Source organism: Coregonus clupeaformis, unplaced genomic scaffold, assembly GCF_020615455.1.
Source record: "Coregonus clupeaformis isolate EN_2021a unplaced genomic scaffold, ASM2061545v1 scaf0325, whole genome shotgun sequence".
NCBI lineage: Eukaryota > Metazoa > Chordata > Actinopteri > Salmoniformes > Salmonidae > Coregonus > Coregonus clupeaformis.
The window spans coordinates 387,501-404,711 of NW_025533780.1; the positions used below are offsets into that span (position 1 = coordinate 387,501).

At 45.9% G+C, this 17,211-nt stretch overlaps 1 pseudogene; it reads left to right on the top strand.

Moving 5' to 3' along the window:
* The window catches only part of LOC123484467, a 110,188-nt pseudogene that overhangs the window by 60,424 nt on the left and 32,553 nt on the right, over positions 1-17,211 (top strand).

The window sequence follows — 17,211 nt, forward strand, 5'->3', positions numbered from 1 at the left end:
TTGGTTTTAATTATCGGATTACATTTTCTCTGTGTGCCGGGGAAGAAAAAAACAATTGCATGTTCTAATAAGTGTGTTCATCGGCAATAACCTTAATGAACTGAAATATAAATCATGTCTTGGTAAACTAGATTAATTGTACCTGCCCTAGTATATGCCACTGTAGATCAAAGTGCAGTGGAACAAATGTTTCAAATGATTTAGCCTTTTGAAAGCAGATCTATTTAAATTACAGGGCATATTTCTGTTTGATAAATGGGAAGGGTGAGGTTACTCCACAGCGGTGTAAGCAGGTAGCAAGGGAGCCTGATAATGCCCACAGTGGCCTGTGTTAATTCATATGCAGGGAGACACAGTGTACACTAGACTTAGAAATATAAATACTTTTCATATCACACCGGTAGGCAGCTAAGGTTTTTAATTAGCCTGCCATTTCATATGACTGTAGACATTTCAAAGGACTGCTTTGTGCTCCCCTTACAAATGTCTCTCTCTGCGTTTGAAGTCTGCCTAATGTAAATACCGGCAATTAAAAAGAAGCCCAGGGTTGAGACACACAATGTCCGCCTAATTAAAACACAAACAAAGGCACCAAGCAGAAAACACCTTATGATTAACATCTAAAGTGTTATGATGAATCAGAGGCTGTATTAATTGTTAGGTTAAGATCAATACAAAGGGTAAGCATGCCTGTAGGTTTAAATTAACAGAGGACAGTGCTGGATAAAGGCTAACATCCATAAAAGCTACCTACTGCCACAGTGGCCTTGATACTCATTCTCTACTCAGCGTACATTGAATCCGAACCAATGGCATTGTACATTTTACCTAGACTACATCCTTTGTGGCATTGTTCCGTTGTTACAAAAGATTGCTTTTGATGTTCAAAGATAAATAAGTGAAATATGAAATTCTGCCCCTTTTGAACCGAAAGACTGGTAATTTGTGTGTTTTTTTCTTCTTCACAAGGCTGCCTTCCTTTGAGTTAGCGGCAGAGAATCTAAAAGTCTGTAGTTATTGCTCAACTGCTTTCCATATTTTCCACCTTGTGAACCTGTCATGGATGGCACCTTGTCATATTGTTGCAGTTGCAAGAGGAGGAATCAGCTGGGTTAAGACTCGCAGTAGAATTATCACACAGGAGAAGACAATAAGTGGAACAGAATTTGACCAAAGTCTTCACTTCACCAATGAAAAGAACTGCATTCTTTTACACTATGCACTTGTGTTCAAACATGCCCAGACTACATGCTCTTGGGGTAAAACACAAAGTACAGTAAACAAAGCAATGGTATCAAAACATCTGAGGTTTGCTCTCCTTTATCTTACACCCAGTTCAACACAACCAAGCATTTAGTGCCTCGCGTACATAGTTATACTGTATAGTCATGTGGTTTTCTGCACTAGAATGTGTCTGTGGTTAAACTGATACTGGTACTTTCAGTAAAATGGAGGCAGTTTGAACTTTTCTATCAATACAGGATAGGAAGTATGCCTAACAGAGACATAAAGAATGGAATGATTTGGGTGCAATGATTTCAGATCTTTATCAGCCTTGTCCTTTAAGCTGTGAGAGCTTAACAGCTGCAGGAAGAGAGAGGGAGGGAACGGTTTGTGAAGGCGAATTAGTGGTGGATTGCTTTTCACCAGCCGATTCCAGAGGTAACTGTTTGTTTTCATACTTGAGCTTAGCTGTCAATCATGAGGAACGGTGAGAAGGGGAGATGAGATCTCCTGAACAAAACCACAGAGCAAGAGAGGGAGGTGGCCTGGAGGACATCCAAACCACAGAAAGGAGGTGGGGGGGAGGAGGGGAGGGGAGAATGGGATGGGGGGAGGAGAGAGAGGGAGGGAGAGAGGGATAGAGGAAGAGAGCAAGATAGAGCAGAGAGGGAGAGTAGTGAGAGAGCACAGAGAGAGATAGAGAGAGAGACCTGGGACATGGCTGCTCAGACATGAGGCTGTTTTAATTATGGTCCTTCAAAGAGAATCTCTTTCTGTAAAAGCTGTGCCACAACGGCAGAGAGATCTCATACACTATAGTATGTTTCCAGTACTCCTGTCCTTTATTCTGGATGTACTGTTTATGTTTGTAAATCACTTTAAATAGTCAATGATGAGGAGGTGCATATTGTGGTTGTTTGATTTAATTGGATCGTTGCAAACCCTACCATCCATTTTATTTTTCAGGTTATTTTTCATTTGATCGTGATTGTGTTTAGGCTGATGTTTTGGAGGAAAACCGGAGTGATTTTTAGCTAGCCTCATTCCGTGCCTCACATATGTCAGTTGAAGAATTCAGGTGATGTACATGTATTTAATGTAAATTCCATTGGAATGTGAATGCAGGTTTATGGGGGAAAGGCTTGGTCAAATAAGCTCTCCCTGTGCAGTGTGGCTTTCATTTATACTCAATCAGGGCCTTTGAGATACACACACTGCAGGGCTGTTTAACTTTCCCTATAGCCATCCAGTGTCCCCAGCCCCCCGAAAAAACGGCAAAGCATTTATTCAACTGAAGAAAAAAATGTGGTAGTTAAATTGGAACACAAACTGCATTCATTCTCTCGGGAAGGTTTGATTTTAAAAAATGAAGCTCAGCATTGTACATTTGTGTTAAAATGGAAGCTTGAATTCTATATAAACGAAAATCAAGCCTCTTGCACTTTCATAATCAATTTGTGAATGCTGTCTACATGACAGTGGCAGGGTGCACATTGACAGTCCTGTGGCAGGCAGATAAGTAGAAGCTCTTTAAGGGGGAGAGCGAGGAGCGTCGCGCGGGCAGGGGGCCGCAGCTGAGACTGATTTGATGCTGCTCCTACCTGGCCTTAAGCTTCTCCCATACTGACAGAGGACTACTGTGTGCACACAGAGCTGGGGTTGTTCAGCCAGCTGGGTTTACTTCAAAACATGATTATTCAATTTAACATTCAGCTTTATTCTTAATGGCTCCAATAAAGTCTGGAGCGAATGCCAATGGAGATTCGACACTATATCTGTAAACACACGCAGAACCACAAGCATATTTTCTAGCGGGAGCAAATGTTGTTTCTTTCACCTAGTTTTTTCGTGAAACCCCGTCAATATACATCCATTACCTCTAGTCTCCAGCTCTAAAAATACGACCCTGTTTCAAAATATTCACACATGGCCTTCATGTGCAGTAAAAACAAAAAAATGCACAAATGCTGTATTGTAATAAACAGTGCATAAACATAAAAAAATTGTCTCACAAAATATTATAAATAGCTTCGTAGTGGAATTGAATGTAAGGTGGTAAATGTGATTATCATGAAGACTAAATGACCTAGTGATCTGTGTTATACAGCTATGCGTATTTTGAGGGGGAGAGAGCTGTGTATGTTTGATAGTGAAACCTCTGTTTGAGAGCGGAGGGTGGAGGGAGGGACCACCCAACCCACACACTCTGGAAAAATCCCTCCAATTCCCCCAATTCAAAAGTGTCACAGTTTGCATTTTTCTCCCAACACTTCAATAGTCAACTGTTTGCCCTGTGTACCCAGGTGAAATACGAGACACCGTAAATCTTTATTCTTCAGACTGCATTTGCAAACTGAATGTATGGGCCTAATGCCCTCAGTTTTTCTCCCTTAATGAATTGAGGAATTTAGCTTGTGGTGTCGGCTGCAGTGTGTCCGCTCTCTCTCCCTTTCCTCCCTCTGTGTTTTGAGAGCAGACAGGCAGACAGGAGCGGGTTTGGTGGTGTCTGGGTCAGCCGCTGCTGGTGTTGGTGTGGGCAGAAGCCCTGTGCCATGGAACCAGGCATGGGGATGGTTCCCTGACTGGACAGGGCCTCTGGATGACTGGCTGCACATTTAATACTTTAATACATTTGATACTTTAAAATATTTTTTTATTTACCTTCCGAATTTCAGTGTTTTTACATTTAATTTACCAAATTATATTTACTATTTCTACAAATAATTAGCTTCATTCTTGGTTGGCAGACACACAGGTATCCCGTTTATTAAGAATGCAATAATCAATTTATATCTTAATTTACTACCAGGAATCACTAGCAATCCTTATTTTAACGATTGACAAATATACACCTCTCTCACTTATAGAAGTGTAGTAAATGGAATATTTATCAGTCTCCCGGCAGCAAAGAAAATTGCATTCTCACAGCCGTGTAATGCTGCTTAAGCACTGGCTGCTATGGCTGGGCTGGGTTAGTACATGTCACGCTGGATTTCCCACTACAGCTGCTCTAGTGCTGCAGCTCTGGAGCCAGCCACTCTGCTGATCTACCACCAGCCACGGAGACACAACACACATACACACACACGCACATACACACACACGCATGCACATACACACACACAGTCAACATCTTTAGGAAATCAAGGACAACATTCGTGAAAGAAAAGAACATGAGATGCAATCCCTCATATTTTTCGTTCTAAATAAACCAGTGTAGATACATGAAGTTATAGCCAAGGCCAGTGAATTGGTTCAATGCAGGAAAACACACATTAACATCCGTTCCAAGGTTTTCCTGACCGTTGTTCAGACAGAGAGCTGTTGAGACAACTCCTTTTGTCGTTCTCTAGACAGCTCTGATGTGAGGGAGGCCCTGGAAAGTTGATCAGTGTTTGTAGCATTTTATAATAAACCTGGACTAGAAGTGCTGCTCCTTACATGAAGGCAGGAAGGGTCATTACCATACACATAATGAGGGGATGACTGGATGATGAAGAAAATCTAGTGTACCACATTGTGTTCTCCAAGCTTAGTTTTGTCACATAACGTCCCAGTGTGTTCAGCGCTCTACAGATCAGTTCTGTTTTATTACAGTTTATCCTCTGCTTTGATAATGGTTCCTATTTAAAACACAGATTGAACTGTCTCAGTCTCTGAGTAGGTAATAGTTTCCCTCTGTGTAGATAGCAGTCTGTTATCAGTGTTCAGTCTTATCTGTTCAGGTCTGTAAGTTGCTATCTTCAAGCTCTGATGAAGTACCTCGTCGATTTCACTGATACACAGTGGAGTGCTGAGGCTTTTACATTAGCATAATTACACTGAAGAGGCATGCCTCTTCCATCGTTATATTATTAGCCCGCATTAATGTTCAGTGTGAACGTCAGGCCGATGAAGTACGCTTTTATTAATAACCATTTGGCGTGTCAATCAAAACATTTCTTGAGAAATATTTAGAAAATATATGTTAAACACTTGGAGAGACATTGATATAGATGCAGAAATTATGTCTATATAGGGATATAGAATTAACACAAGGATGTTGTGCAACAGACACACACACACCAAATGAGTTTAGTACAGGATACTAACAACAGCATACGCAAACACTTCCAAGTGTTTTTAGAAGGTGGACGGGATGTGTCTGTTTCTAGCAGTTCACTGTTGATGGATAACCCCTCCATGTGAAATACATGCTCATGTAATCCAGTACCTAAGGCTGTGAGGATTGATAGTCCAGGCTACCATAGCCTGACATGTTGGTGAGTCCTTACTCGTGCTTGTTAATGATGGTTTATTGGCACGATGAACAGGTTTATTTCATCACAGAGGCAGCAGGCCAGGTAAAACAGCTGCTACTCATATTGCCTCTGTTCGTTCTGACTAGGGCACCCAGATACTTTAATAGCATTTTTACTTGAAACACATATGGCCTTAAAGCATTTCTGAACAAGCGTATATACAAGCCTAAAACATACTTAAGCTTAAGTCAAATCTCTGTAGCCCATCAAATACCCTTTTGTTATCTCTAGTTGTGCTTGGTTAGCAAGCTCATAGCCAGCTGTTTTATCCTGGAGGATTATTTAGGTTACAGAATACAAAGATTTAGTTTTAGCAGTGACAATGTATTATATTAATGTGGATTTACTGACAACATTAATATATGAATGGTATTTGAAAGGCATAGTTGTCCGCACCATGATTTCTACTGGTAAACGTTCTGTGTGTGTGTGTGTGTGTGTATTTGTTTGTGTTTGTATGTGCAAACGTGTGTCTGTGTTGATTCAAAATGATGATTTAATTACTTTTGGTAAGGTCTCTGCCCCGAAAAATTCTTTCATTGCAAGGCTACAGGAAGCAGTACTAGATTCCATTAGCAGGAATTCAATTGTATCTTTGTATTTTTGTCTCTTTAGAAGACATGAACATGGGGTCAGAGGACTACTGAGTTCATATTAGTGTTACAAGTCGTATTGTACTGAACACACCAACGCTACAGAATCATCACCCGGTGTGTATGTGTGTGTGTCTGTGCAGTGCGTACATTCAGCCAGCAGTGTTACCTTTTCAAATGTGGATGAGCAGCACAGAACAGCTCCTGCCTTCAGCACGCCAGGCATGCTAGCTATGTGCAGTCTGTGTCCGGACACAGCCCGGCACAATTGCAGCATTTAGACAAGTCTTCATTTACTTAGGATGGGTTGGCAGCATATGGGAGCATCCACAATAGCTGATTGATGGAGGGACAAAGAAATTGCAGTGTTCTGGCGTAAAAAAAAGTCATTCAGATTGGGTCATAATGGCTCAGCTGTGCTAACCAAAGGAAGGGGAGAGAATAGGGTGTTTTGTGATTTTTTTCTCTTTTCACCCTCGTTCCTTTTCTCCTTTTTTGTGGCTGAATCTTTTTATCTGCGTTACTCACCCGGGACTCTTCAAAGTAACAAGCCTCCTTCTTTTCCCTGGTGCTGGACTTGGAACCCAAATTAGAGACTGCTTGATTAGAAGAAAGAGAAGGGGCCAAGAGAGGGAGATGTGGGTATTGGACAGAACAAATCGCACCCCTACAAAGTGCCTTTTATCCACAGACCCCAAGGCCCGACTCCCCTCCCAGCAACCATGGCCCGCTTGTTTTTCTCTTATCATTTATTTAGTCGCTCGTTTGGTTGATGTTTTCTGCCCTACTTTGTGACGTTTAAAAGAGGCAGGCATCTGAAAAGGTGAATGCTGAATGAGGTGGTGAACAACAACACTTTGCTGTCTGTCTCCTCCAGAGTGTCAGTCTGGCATGTTCCCTATTAGCATGAGGGCTGAGGGGAAAGCACGGGAGCACCTGCCCATCCTCCAACCTGCCCGCTCACGTGACATCCTGGGACGGACTGGCTCCTGTTTCAGGCTGCTATTGTCCTTCTGACCCACTCCCAGCCCCAGTCCCAGCAGCCTGATCCAGCCCCAGTCCCAGCAGCCTGAGGCAGTGTGGGAGAATGAGGGAAGTCACAACACATTAGACCTGGGGGAACCAGGCAGCTTCATGTAGTGAGGAGGCATCCCTCGGCTGTCCGTCTCCCGTTGCAAACGGGATGTGAGGAGACACGTTAACGGGCCGGCTTGGCCCCACCGCTGTTAAGAGCCATGCAATATGCAGGAAACTGCCTCTTTGTCAGCAAGCCGGTCAGACACACACCACCGCTGTCCTCTACTGCACCGCCCAATAAAAGTTTTATCTGCATTTAAAGCTAATCCATCATTTAGAGCAGGAAGAAAATGATTTTACACCAAACCAGGCCAACAAAAAAACATATGTAGTCCGACGTGGTGATGCTGATGTACAGGGAAGACATTGCTCAGGTCAAGTCAAACTTGGATAATCTGATGCCAAATCAATTTTAGGCGTACAATGTTATGTTTTACAATCTCTTCTAAAATACAATTTGGCTGAATATAATTGCTTAAACACGATTCACTGTCCAAATCAGCTTACTGGAAATATATTTAAAATGGAAGAAACATTCAGTTTAAGCATCCATTTAGACCAGAACCAGTTCCAGAGAGGCAAGACAATAAAGTAGAGCAAAGAAAGAGAGGAGATCCAACTTGTCTTGGTACAGGGGGCAGCCTGAGCTCCCCATAATGCCGCCCAACATCAAAACAATGCGCCCTCTGTTAGTATTCTGTTAGTGTTTGTGCAGGCCTGCACTCCCCACACATGGCCCCCAGGCTAGAGCCCACAGGATCCCTCTGTGGCCCCTGAGCACTGGCCTGCTCCTGGAAGTCAGAATACATGCACACACACACACACATACACACACACATTTAACAAGCAATTCCACACTATCATACTCTAAAATAGTATTGACATTCACTGATTGGCTTGTGACTGAACATCAGAGAAGAGCAGGGATCCTGAGAGGACAGGATTGAGTCCAGATGTTTGCTTCTTTGTTAGAGTACCTCTCTCTCTCTCTCTCTCTCTCTCTCTCTCTCTCTCTCTCTCTCTCTCTCTCTCTCTCTCTCTCTCTCTCTCTCTCTCTCTCTCTCTCTCCCTCTCTCTCTCTCTCTCTCTCTCTCTCTCTCTCTCTCTCTCTCTCTGCCACTCCTGGGGGCCCTGGACAGGAGGAGGAGAAGGAGGAGTAGGAGAAGGGGCGGCTGTGCTCCCTGTCTTTACCCTCCTCGTTAGGATGAGCATCAGTTGGTCACAGCTGTACCCAATCCCTCACTCCCTCCCCCCTCCCTCCTCCCTCCCTGGGCTTGCTGTCTTCTGCGTTGTAGATACTGGTGACCTGTGACAGATGCATCTCACTGGCCCACAAATGCTGCGCCTTCATGGACACAGCCAAAGGTTAATAAAATCGCTGTTGAATGTACAATTTTTTACAGATAAGGCATTCACAACAAGTGGTTGGGTGAATAAGAAGTCAATTCAGGCCAGGAAACCGCATGCAGGCTCAGTGAATAGCAGCTTTTAGGTGCTTTTTTCTGAAGAGGATAAATGGAGAATTGCAGCTCCTCTTCCATTGCGGCAAGCAGTGCTAGGCAAGGCTGCCAGTAAATTGCCCTGAATGGGTTCTGGAGGTTGACAGGCCCTATTAAGACAAATGGCCTTCCTCATCGGAGAGATAAAATAAATCAGGTGTTTAGTCAAATTAAAATAGTTGGAGTGGAGAGGGCCCCGGGAGCCCTGGGAGAAACTCAAGACAGATGTGTCCAAAGGATAGAGGAAGACACCCAGGAAAGAAAGAATTCAGCTCCCTCTCAATCCCTCTGGCCCCCAGCCAGACTTTACTGTACTGTTATCTGTCCTTTACCCTTCTCTCTTTCAGTCTCTCTCTCTCTGTTGTTCTGCTTTAGTCACTCTTTTCTTACTCTCTCTCCCACTCCTCCTTCTCTCTTTCTCTCTCTCTCTTTCTCTCTCTTTCTCTTTCGCTTTCTCTCTCTCTCTTTCTCTTTCTCTTTCTCTTTCTCTTCTCTTTCTCTTTCTCTTTCTCTTTCTCTTTGTCTTTCTCTTCTCTCTCTCTTTCTCTTTTTAATTTCTCTCTCTTTCTCTCCTTCTCTCTCTCTCTTTCTCTTTCTCTTACATGCGCTCTCTCCTCCACCGTGCGCTAGCTCCAACCTCCGCTTGTCACAGAGGAGTGCAGTGAGAGGAGAGTGAGTTACTGGTCCAGCCTCTCACTGGCAATTATGTTGGCTGTGTAAGTCAATGGGAGGATCACTTAGCATTGATTAGGCGAAGTACAGAGCAGAGCAGTGCAGTGGAGATGCTCTCCATCACGGACGCTGAACTAGGACACGTGTCTGGTGGAGAGGAGACACACATCCTCACCAGGGCTGTGTTCACCATTGTCCTTGCCCAACGCTCTGAACCATTTGCTCTTATTAACTGCTTACAATAATTTGCATCACCTTTGGACAGCTTTGGGACGTAGTGTTGTGGGTGTGTCTAGGAGGCGTGGCACCTGTTAGTGATGTAGTAATTATCCATCACCCAGGAGAAACATGACTCCTCTCTCTCCTCTTGTTTATGGAAATGCCTCTCTTTGTTTCCAGTAGCTGTGTGTATTTCAGGGCAGCAGTCTAGTTGGTGTTGCTATGTGTTTTCACTTGTCAGAGGATGCAGTGGAGTAGCTCTATGCAGTGACCCTCTTAGAGAGAGATGGATGTGAGTGTGGAGGTGTCTGTGTCTGCTCCTCCCCTAATTAGAGGAGGAGGAGGACGGGAGAGGAGGAAGAGAGTTGTTGAGTCATTAGAGACAGTGGCAGCATCTCGCTACATGAGCTAGTGGTGTGACAGAGGAAGAAGACTGAGACGACTGGCTGCTGTCGGATGCTATGGTGTGACTTTGGCGCTCATCAGCCCCCCACAACTCCCATCAGCCCCCCACAACCCCATCAGCCTCCACAACCTCCATCAGCCCCCCACAACCTCCATCAGCCCCCCACAATCCCCATCAGCCCCCACAACTCCCATCAGCCCCCACAACCCCCATCAGCCCCCCACAACCCCCATCATCCCCCACAACACCAATCAGCCCCCATCAGCCCCCACCCTCCCCATCAGCCCCCCACAACCCCCATCAGCCCCCACACCCCCATCAGCCCTCACAGCCCCCATCAGCCCCCATCAGCCCCCCCCACAACCCCCATCAGCCCCCCACAACCCCATCAGCCACCACACCCCATCAGTCCCCACAACCCCCACCAGACCCCCACAACCCCATCAGCCCCCACAACCCCCCATCAGCCCCCACAACCCCATCAGTCCCCACAACCCCCCATCAGCCCCCACAACCCCCATCAGCCCCCCACAACCCTCATCAGCCCTCATCAGCACCCCACACCCCCATCAGCCCTCACAGCCCCCATCAGCCCCATCAGCCCCCATCAGCCCCCACAACCCCCATCAGCCCCCCCCACAACCCCCATCAGCCACGCCACACCCCATCAGTCCCCCCACAACCCCATCAGCCCCCCACAACCCCATCAGCCCCCACAACCCCCATCAGCCCCCCACAACCCCCCATCAGTCCCCACAACCCCCATCAGCCCCCGCAAACCCCCATCAGCCCCCCAGCAACCCCCATCAGCCCTCATCAGCACCCCCGAACCCCCATCAGCCCCCCACAACTCCCAACAGCCCCCACAACCCCCCATCAGGCCTCACAACCCCCATCAGCCCCATCAGCCCCCAACCCCATCAGCCCCACAACCCCCATCAGCCCCCACAACCCCCATCAGCCACCACACCCCATCAGCACCCCATCAGCCCCACACAACCCCCATCAGCCACCACACCCCATCAGCCCCCACAACCCCCCATCAGCCCCCACAACCCCATCAGCCCCCCACAATTTACCCCATCAGCCCCCATCAGCACCCCACAACCCCCATCAGCCCCCACAACTCCCCATCACCCCCACAACACCCATCAGCCCCCATCAGCCCCCCCACAACTTTAACCCCCACCAGCCCCCAACAGATCTCCTTATTCCCAGGGAACAATCCATCCCTGCCCCCTTTCTCTTCTCACTCTGTGAAGCTGGGAGCAGCTAAAATTGACAACCCAGGGGCTGTGACCTTAGTACTGTTCATGAAGACATTCCACAGTCAGTGGCAGCGCAAGGTGGCGTGTGACAGTAGAGCCTTCTTTGACATGGCCAAGTATTTCAGATGTTGATAAATAGATTAATAGAATAGTACAATAAAACATGTTATGTGTTTATTTTCATCTCATTGAAATTAGGATCCCCGCACATACTGTAGAAGCCTAGAAAAAGCCTGTTTCTTGGTTCTTCATAGATGTTCTCTCTCGTGTTTGTAACTGTATCTGTTTGTCCGTGTGTGCTCAAGGGTATTCTCTCTATAGTACACGTGTGTACTGTGTGTCCATCTCCCTCCTGACACCCCTTCACCATGATCACCCCGCTGACCTCTAACCTTTCTCATGACCCTGTTCCCCCTCCAGGTACTCCAGAGAGCCTGGCAGAGAAGGAGCACCAGCTGAGCACAATGATCACTCAGCTGATCAGCCTGAGAGAGCAGCTCCTGGCCGCCCACGATGAGCAGAAGAAGCTGGCTGCCTCACAGATGGAGAAACAGAGGCAGCAAATGGAGCTGGCTCGCCAGCAGCAGGAACAGGTAAGAACACACTGGTTGTGTATGTTTGTTGGCTCTGTCTCTGTCTCTGTCTCTGTCTCTCTCTCTCTCTCTCTCTCTCTCTCTCTCTCTCTCTCTCTCTCTCTCTCTCTCTCTCTCTCTCTCTCTCGCTCTATCTCTCTCTCTCTCTCTCTCTCTCTCTCTCTCTCTCTCTCTCTCCCGCACTCTCTCTCTCTCTCTCTCTCTCTCTCTCTCTCACCTCTCTCTCTCTCTCTCTCTCTCTCTCTCTCTCTCACTCTCTCCTCTCTCTCTCTCTCTCTCTCTCTCTCTCTCTCTCTCTCTCTCTCTCTCTCTCTCTCTCTCTCTCTCTCTCTCTCTCTCTCTCTCTCTCTCTCTCTCTCTACCACTTACACATATTCCTCCCTTTACTAAATGCATAAAAAGTCCCTTAACCCTCTATTGATTCATCAGAAAACTTTATTGCCAAAATATGCCAATAAAGTGTCATTACTTAGTAGGAATTTGAAATAATATTAGATTGAATAGATGTTTCATTTTACCGTATATTAGCTTGGTATTTCATCTAAGTGTCGTCATGCTCTCTCACCCACATTTATGCTGTGTGTTGAGAAAAATGTTATTATGACTTGTATTAACACATTATAGTGGATATGTGAATTAAACATGATATTAAACATTGGAGGTCCTCTATATCTTGTAAATAGAGGCCTATTAGAACAATCCCTCCCTGCGTTAGAAGGGAGGCACAAATCAGCCAAATGAGGCATATTGTACAAATCAGCAAATTAGCACAGCCCATGAACTATGTTAATGTCTGGTTGGAAATAAGGATGGGATCTGTCCACACAGGCGACGGGGTTTATTATCACCAAGCCTCCTAATGGCCAAGAGTAAATTACCAGCCTGGAGTATAGCCTACACTTACAGTTAGCCTTCTCCCCTACAGCTTTCACTCCTGCATGTGCTAATAACTGTAAAGGTCAATTACCTGGGATTTTATGTACAGTACTGTATACCGTTCAATCATGCTATTGTTCAATCATCTTTTACTATAAACTAAATTTGTTTTTTTGTTTTCTTCCATATGTGAAATCACAGTATTATGAAGAAGGGTGTTCCATGGTATGCTATGTTGATATTAATAAATTATATAATGATTAAGGATATTTGCATGTTTTGTCATCATGTATGAGAGACAGCAGATCTGTCTATCCCCCAATGGAGAAGAAAAGGGTGGAATAGTGGGGGGAGAAGATGAGAGGAGCCTGCCCAGAGTTAGAACGTCATTTAGCCACCCAGACACGACACAGTAATTAACTGTTGACACTCGTGAAGAAGCCAGGACAAATTAATCCTGACACATTTGCAGACGAGTGATATCTTACAGTGAACACTTTGTAATTATATTTGAAAATGAAAATTAAATGACACTTAAAACTAGGTTGTCATGCTCAATGAAGCGAGTGTGTAGTTAGACAGAGAGGCTGCTGGGATAGATGGGGGGCTGTTCGCCGGCAGATGCAGTGCCACTCAGACGAGAGGGATAGGAGTCTGACAGAACACTCCTACCCAGCCTGGCCCGGCCCGGCACAGCCCAGCTCAGCCCACACCAGTTACCACCATCGTAAACACGTCAATCTCCCTCTCTGCTTCCCCATCTCAGACTGCCCATCACAGCCCTCCTAGCCAAGCACGCTAGGCCAGCAATACCACAAAATCTACAGCTCTGGTATACTGTGCCTAATGCTGAAGGCCACTGTTGACTTCTGTCATGTCTTTAGGCAGGTGGTGATATGTTGTAATGGGGGCTCAGATCACCATGACGTCTTGTTTGCAAATACTGTCCTGCAGTTACAGTGTCATGTTTTCCTTAGTGTCAGTTGATAGTCAGTCCCCGGCCTGGCTGAGTGGTATAAGCATTTACTGTACTCTGAGATTAAAGGAACATGTTTCTGACTGTTGTGACTCTTCTTCTCTGGTGTTCATCTACAGATTGCCCAGACAACAGCAGCAGCTTCCTGCAGCAGCAGCACAAAATCAATATCCTCCAGCAGCAGATTCAGGTCAGTGGCTCGTTCATGTGTTCCCCTCACCCTCCCACCCTCTCACTGGCCTTTCCTTACCCAGCCACACCCCACCACAGGCCACATGTCAAATCTCATAGGTTTCTATCTGACAGATATTACACACATTTACATACCGTATATTATAATCCCAATATCCACTTTAAGAGGTTTACAGCCTAACACTGGTACTTTACTGTCTTTCTTTATCTTTCTCTCCATCGCATTCTTTCTTTCTCTTTTTTGATATCTCTCGCTTCATTCTTCTGTCACTCTCTCTTACAGTCGTCATTCACATCACATGATAATTGGCCATCGGTAATTGGGAGGGGTAAAGATGGAGGGGAATAATTATCACATCCTAATTAACAAAGATGGAGAGAAGAGAAAGTAACAACACCTAATGAAGCGTGCTGCTGCTGGTAGAGAGAGAAGTGCCTGGAGGGTGGAGGTGGGGACATGAAAGAGGCTGGTAAATGCTGCCTTTGAAATGATACCATCCCAGTTGAGTGACGTGGCAGGCCTTTTGACAGCACCGGGGCTACAGTTCACAGCATATTGTTAGTGAGGGGAAGAGCCTTGTTCACCTCAATGTGGTGGTTAAGGGAGATACTGTTTTTGGTGGAAGAATAAGTTTGTTTATACAGTATTCAGTTAAAGTCCTACAAATGTTTGTTCATTTACTTTATATATTTATAAAGGTGCACTTAGAATAGCTCGTTTTATGCTCAGCTCAGATTGAAAATGAAGGTTTTATTGGAGTAATGTCAGTGTATACGGTGGTGGTCATTGCTGTGCATTTTCTCTCCAAAGTGGATTGTGTTCTTTTCTCCCCTTAAGTAATTATGGAAAATTGGAGAAAAAAAATGTAAATGGGGGAGGAGGGGGGCAGAGTATTCACACGAGACACAAACCAAGAAAAATGTAAGAGGGCACCATAAATAAACATGGCATATTTGCTGAAAGAAAGAAAGAAAACAGCATGAGATGTAGCAGGAGGAGAGGAGAGGAGGGGGAGTGCCAGTGTGTGGGATGTGTATGTGGGGGAGTGTTGGGCATGTGTGTTGGTGAGGCGGTACAGTACAGTGTGGTCAGGTTAGGGACCACCCATGCTGAGTGTTGGACACAGACAGGCTGGCTAGGGCTGGGCTGGGTTACTCTGGGTAGGGGTGGTCGGTCAGTGGCTGGCTGTAGTCAAGGCCGTTGCCCCAGCCCAGCCGTCTGAAGAAAACCAAGGCTTTACTGTAGGGTGGGTCTGGTGCCAGGAGCAGTCTTCTTCTATGACCCACCTATTACTTATCCTGCTACCACTACACACTCACTACCAACACACACTCACTACTAACTCACACTCACTACCAACACACGCTCACTACTAACACACACTCACTACCAAGACACGCTCACTACTAACACACACTCACTACCACTACACACTCACTACCAACACACACTCACAACCAACACACACTCACTACCAACTCTCTCTCTCTCTCTCTCTCTCTCTCTCTCTCTCTCTCTCTCTCTCTCTCTCTCTCTCTCTCTCTCTCTCTCTCTCTGCTCGCTCTCTGTCTCTCTGTCTCTCTGTCTCTGTCTCTGTCTCTGTCTCTGTCTCTGTCTCTCTCTCTCTCTCTCTCTCTCTCTCTCTCTCTCTCTCTCTCTCTCTCTCTCTCTCTCTCTCTCTCTCTCTCTCTCTCTCTCTCTCTGTCCCAATCTCTGCTCTCTGTTCTGAGGAGGATCATTAAAACATAATTATCCTCTCAATTCACCATCACAAATGGCTTCATTATCAGTTCCATACTTTGAAATAAACTTTAGGAAGCATGTTTTCCTGGCTGAAGATCTGTCCCTGCTCTAGTAGGCGTACGTTGTTGAATGGTGGAGTGGACTATAGATCCCCTCTTCACCCCCCTTCCTCTCCACTCCTCCAGGCCTCTCCCAGTCCACAGTCCCTGTGATGTGTGGAGGCAAACAGAAAAGCAAACCCCTTGGATTTACACAGCATTAAGCACAAAAGCAGGATTTAGTGCTGGGCCATAAAAATCCCCCTTTCAAGTGCACTTCCCAAGAGAAAGGCCCCACTGTCAATGTCTGCTTCTGCTGGAGAGGCCAGAGAGCTGGCCCCTCTGGTGCTGCTGTCACTGTCCACAGTGTTTGTGAGAAATGACTCCCATCACTCCACTAAAGAGGAACTCACTCTGCTCTCTAGAACAGAGCACAGTACCTTCACTAGCATACATGCTAGAATGAAGCACCCTATGCCCTGGGACCAAGCCCCCTTAATAAGGACTCTACTCCTGGGCTCGCTGACACACCACCACAACACATCATACTTTGACAGGTCCACACTCCACACTTTCATGCTGTGGTTAAAGACTAATGTTCTACCTGGAAATTCCCTTGATGAGCAGTTCAGGGAGGAGGGTGTTATATCTCTTCCACCAGACTTGGGGAGGTACTGAAAGTGTATGGATCTATTTCAAACAGATAGAGAGGCCCCTAGATGTAAAGATCTGTGTCTCCAGCCAAGGCAGCTTTCCCCAGACTCTGTCCTTGTGATCTGTCCTGATGAAACACCACTATATCTACAATTAAACAAAAGAGACACTTATTTATACCATCTGCTGCACTCCCCTCAGTCTATCTGCTTGTTTACAAGCCTCACCAGGCCCTTATCAAGCATAGATTACTCTCACAACAACTTCAAATCAGTTTGATCATGTTAGACATTTTGTTTATCCTACCACAAGTCCTTTAATGCTTACTTCATTACATTTTTTCCCCTCGTGACCCAGTTTTACTCTGTCCTGTGTGGCGCTGGTCTGGCCGCTCAGTAAGATAGCCAACCAGAGGGATGAGGGAGAGATGAGGGAGGGATGAGGCAGGGCAGGGGCGAGGTAGCGAGGCACCTGGCGGCACTCTGTTTTCATTAGAGTCCCGCTCTTAAAAATGCCCCCGTCCTCTTAATATACAACAGCTTTGAGTTAATTAGTACTCTAAACAAGCTTCCAGCCTGCATGTTGCAGACTTTTAGCAGTGGTAAAACAGCACTGGGGGATTGGGTTACCCTGCTGTTAGTATGGAGAACAGTGGACTTTACTAGAGATCCTCCTCCTTGCCATCAAAGTGCTTCTGGTTTGGCTCCAGGGGGAAAGCGCTCAGATTGTGGTCCCATATTGATGATGTAACTGATCACATCAGTGGGGGCTGTAAACCAGACTGGAGGAGTCCAAATAAAAACACCAGGACTGTAACTGGACACCCTCCCTGGTACGCCATGCACTTTCAGGGGTTTTCTTTGAGGGAGGGAGGGAGGG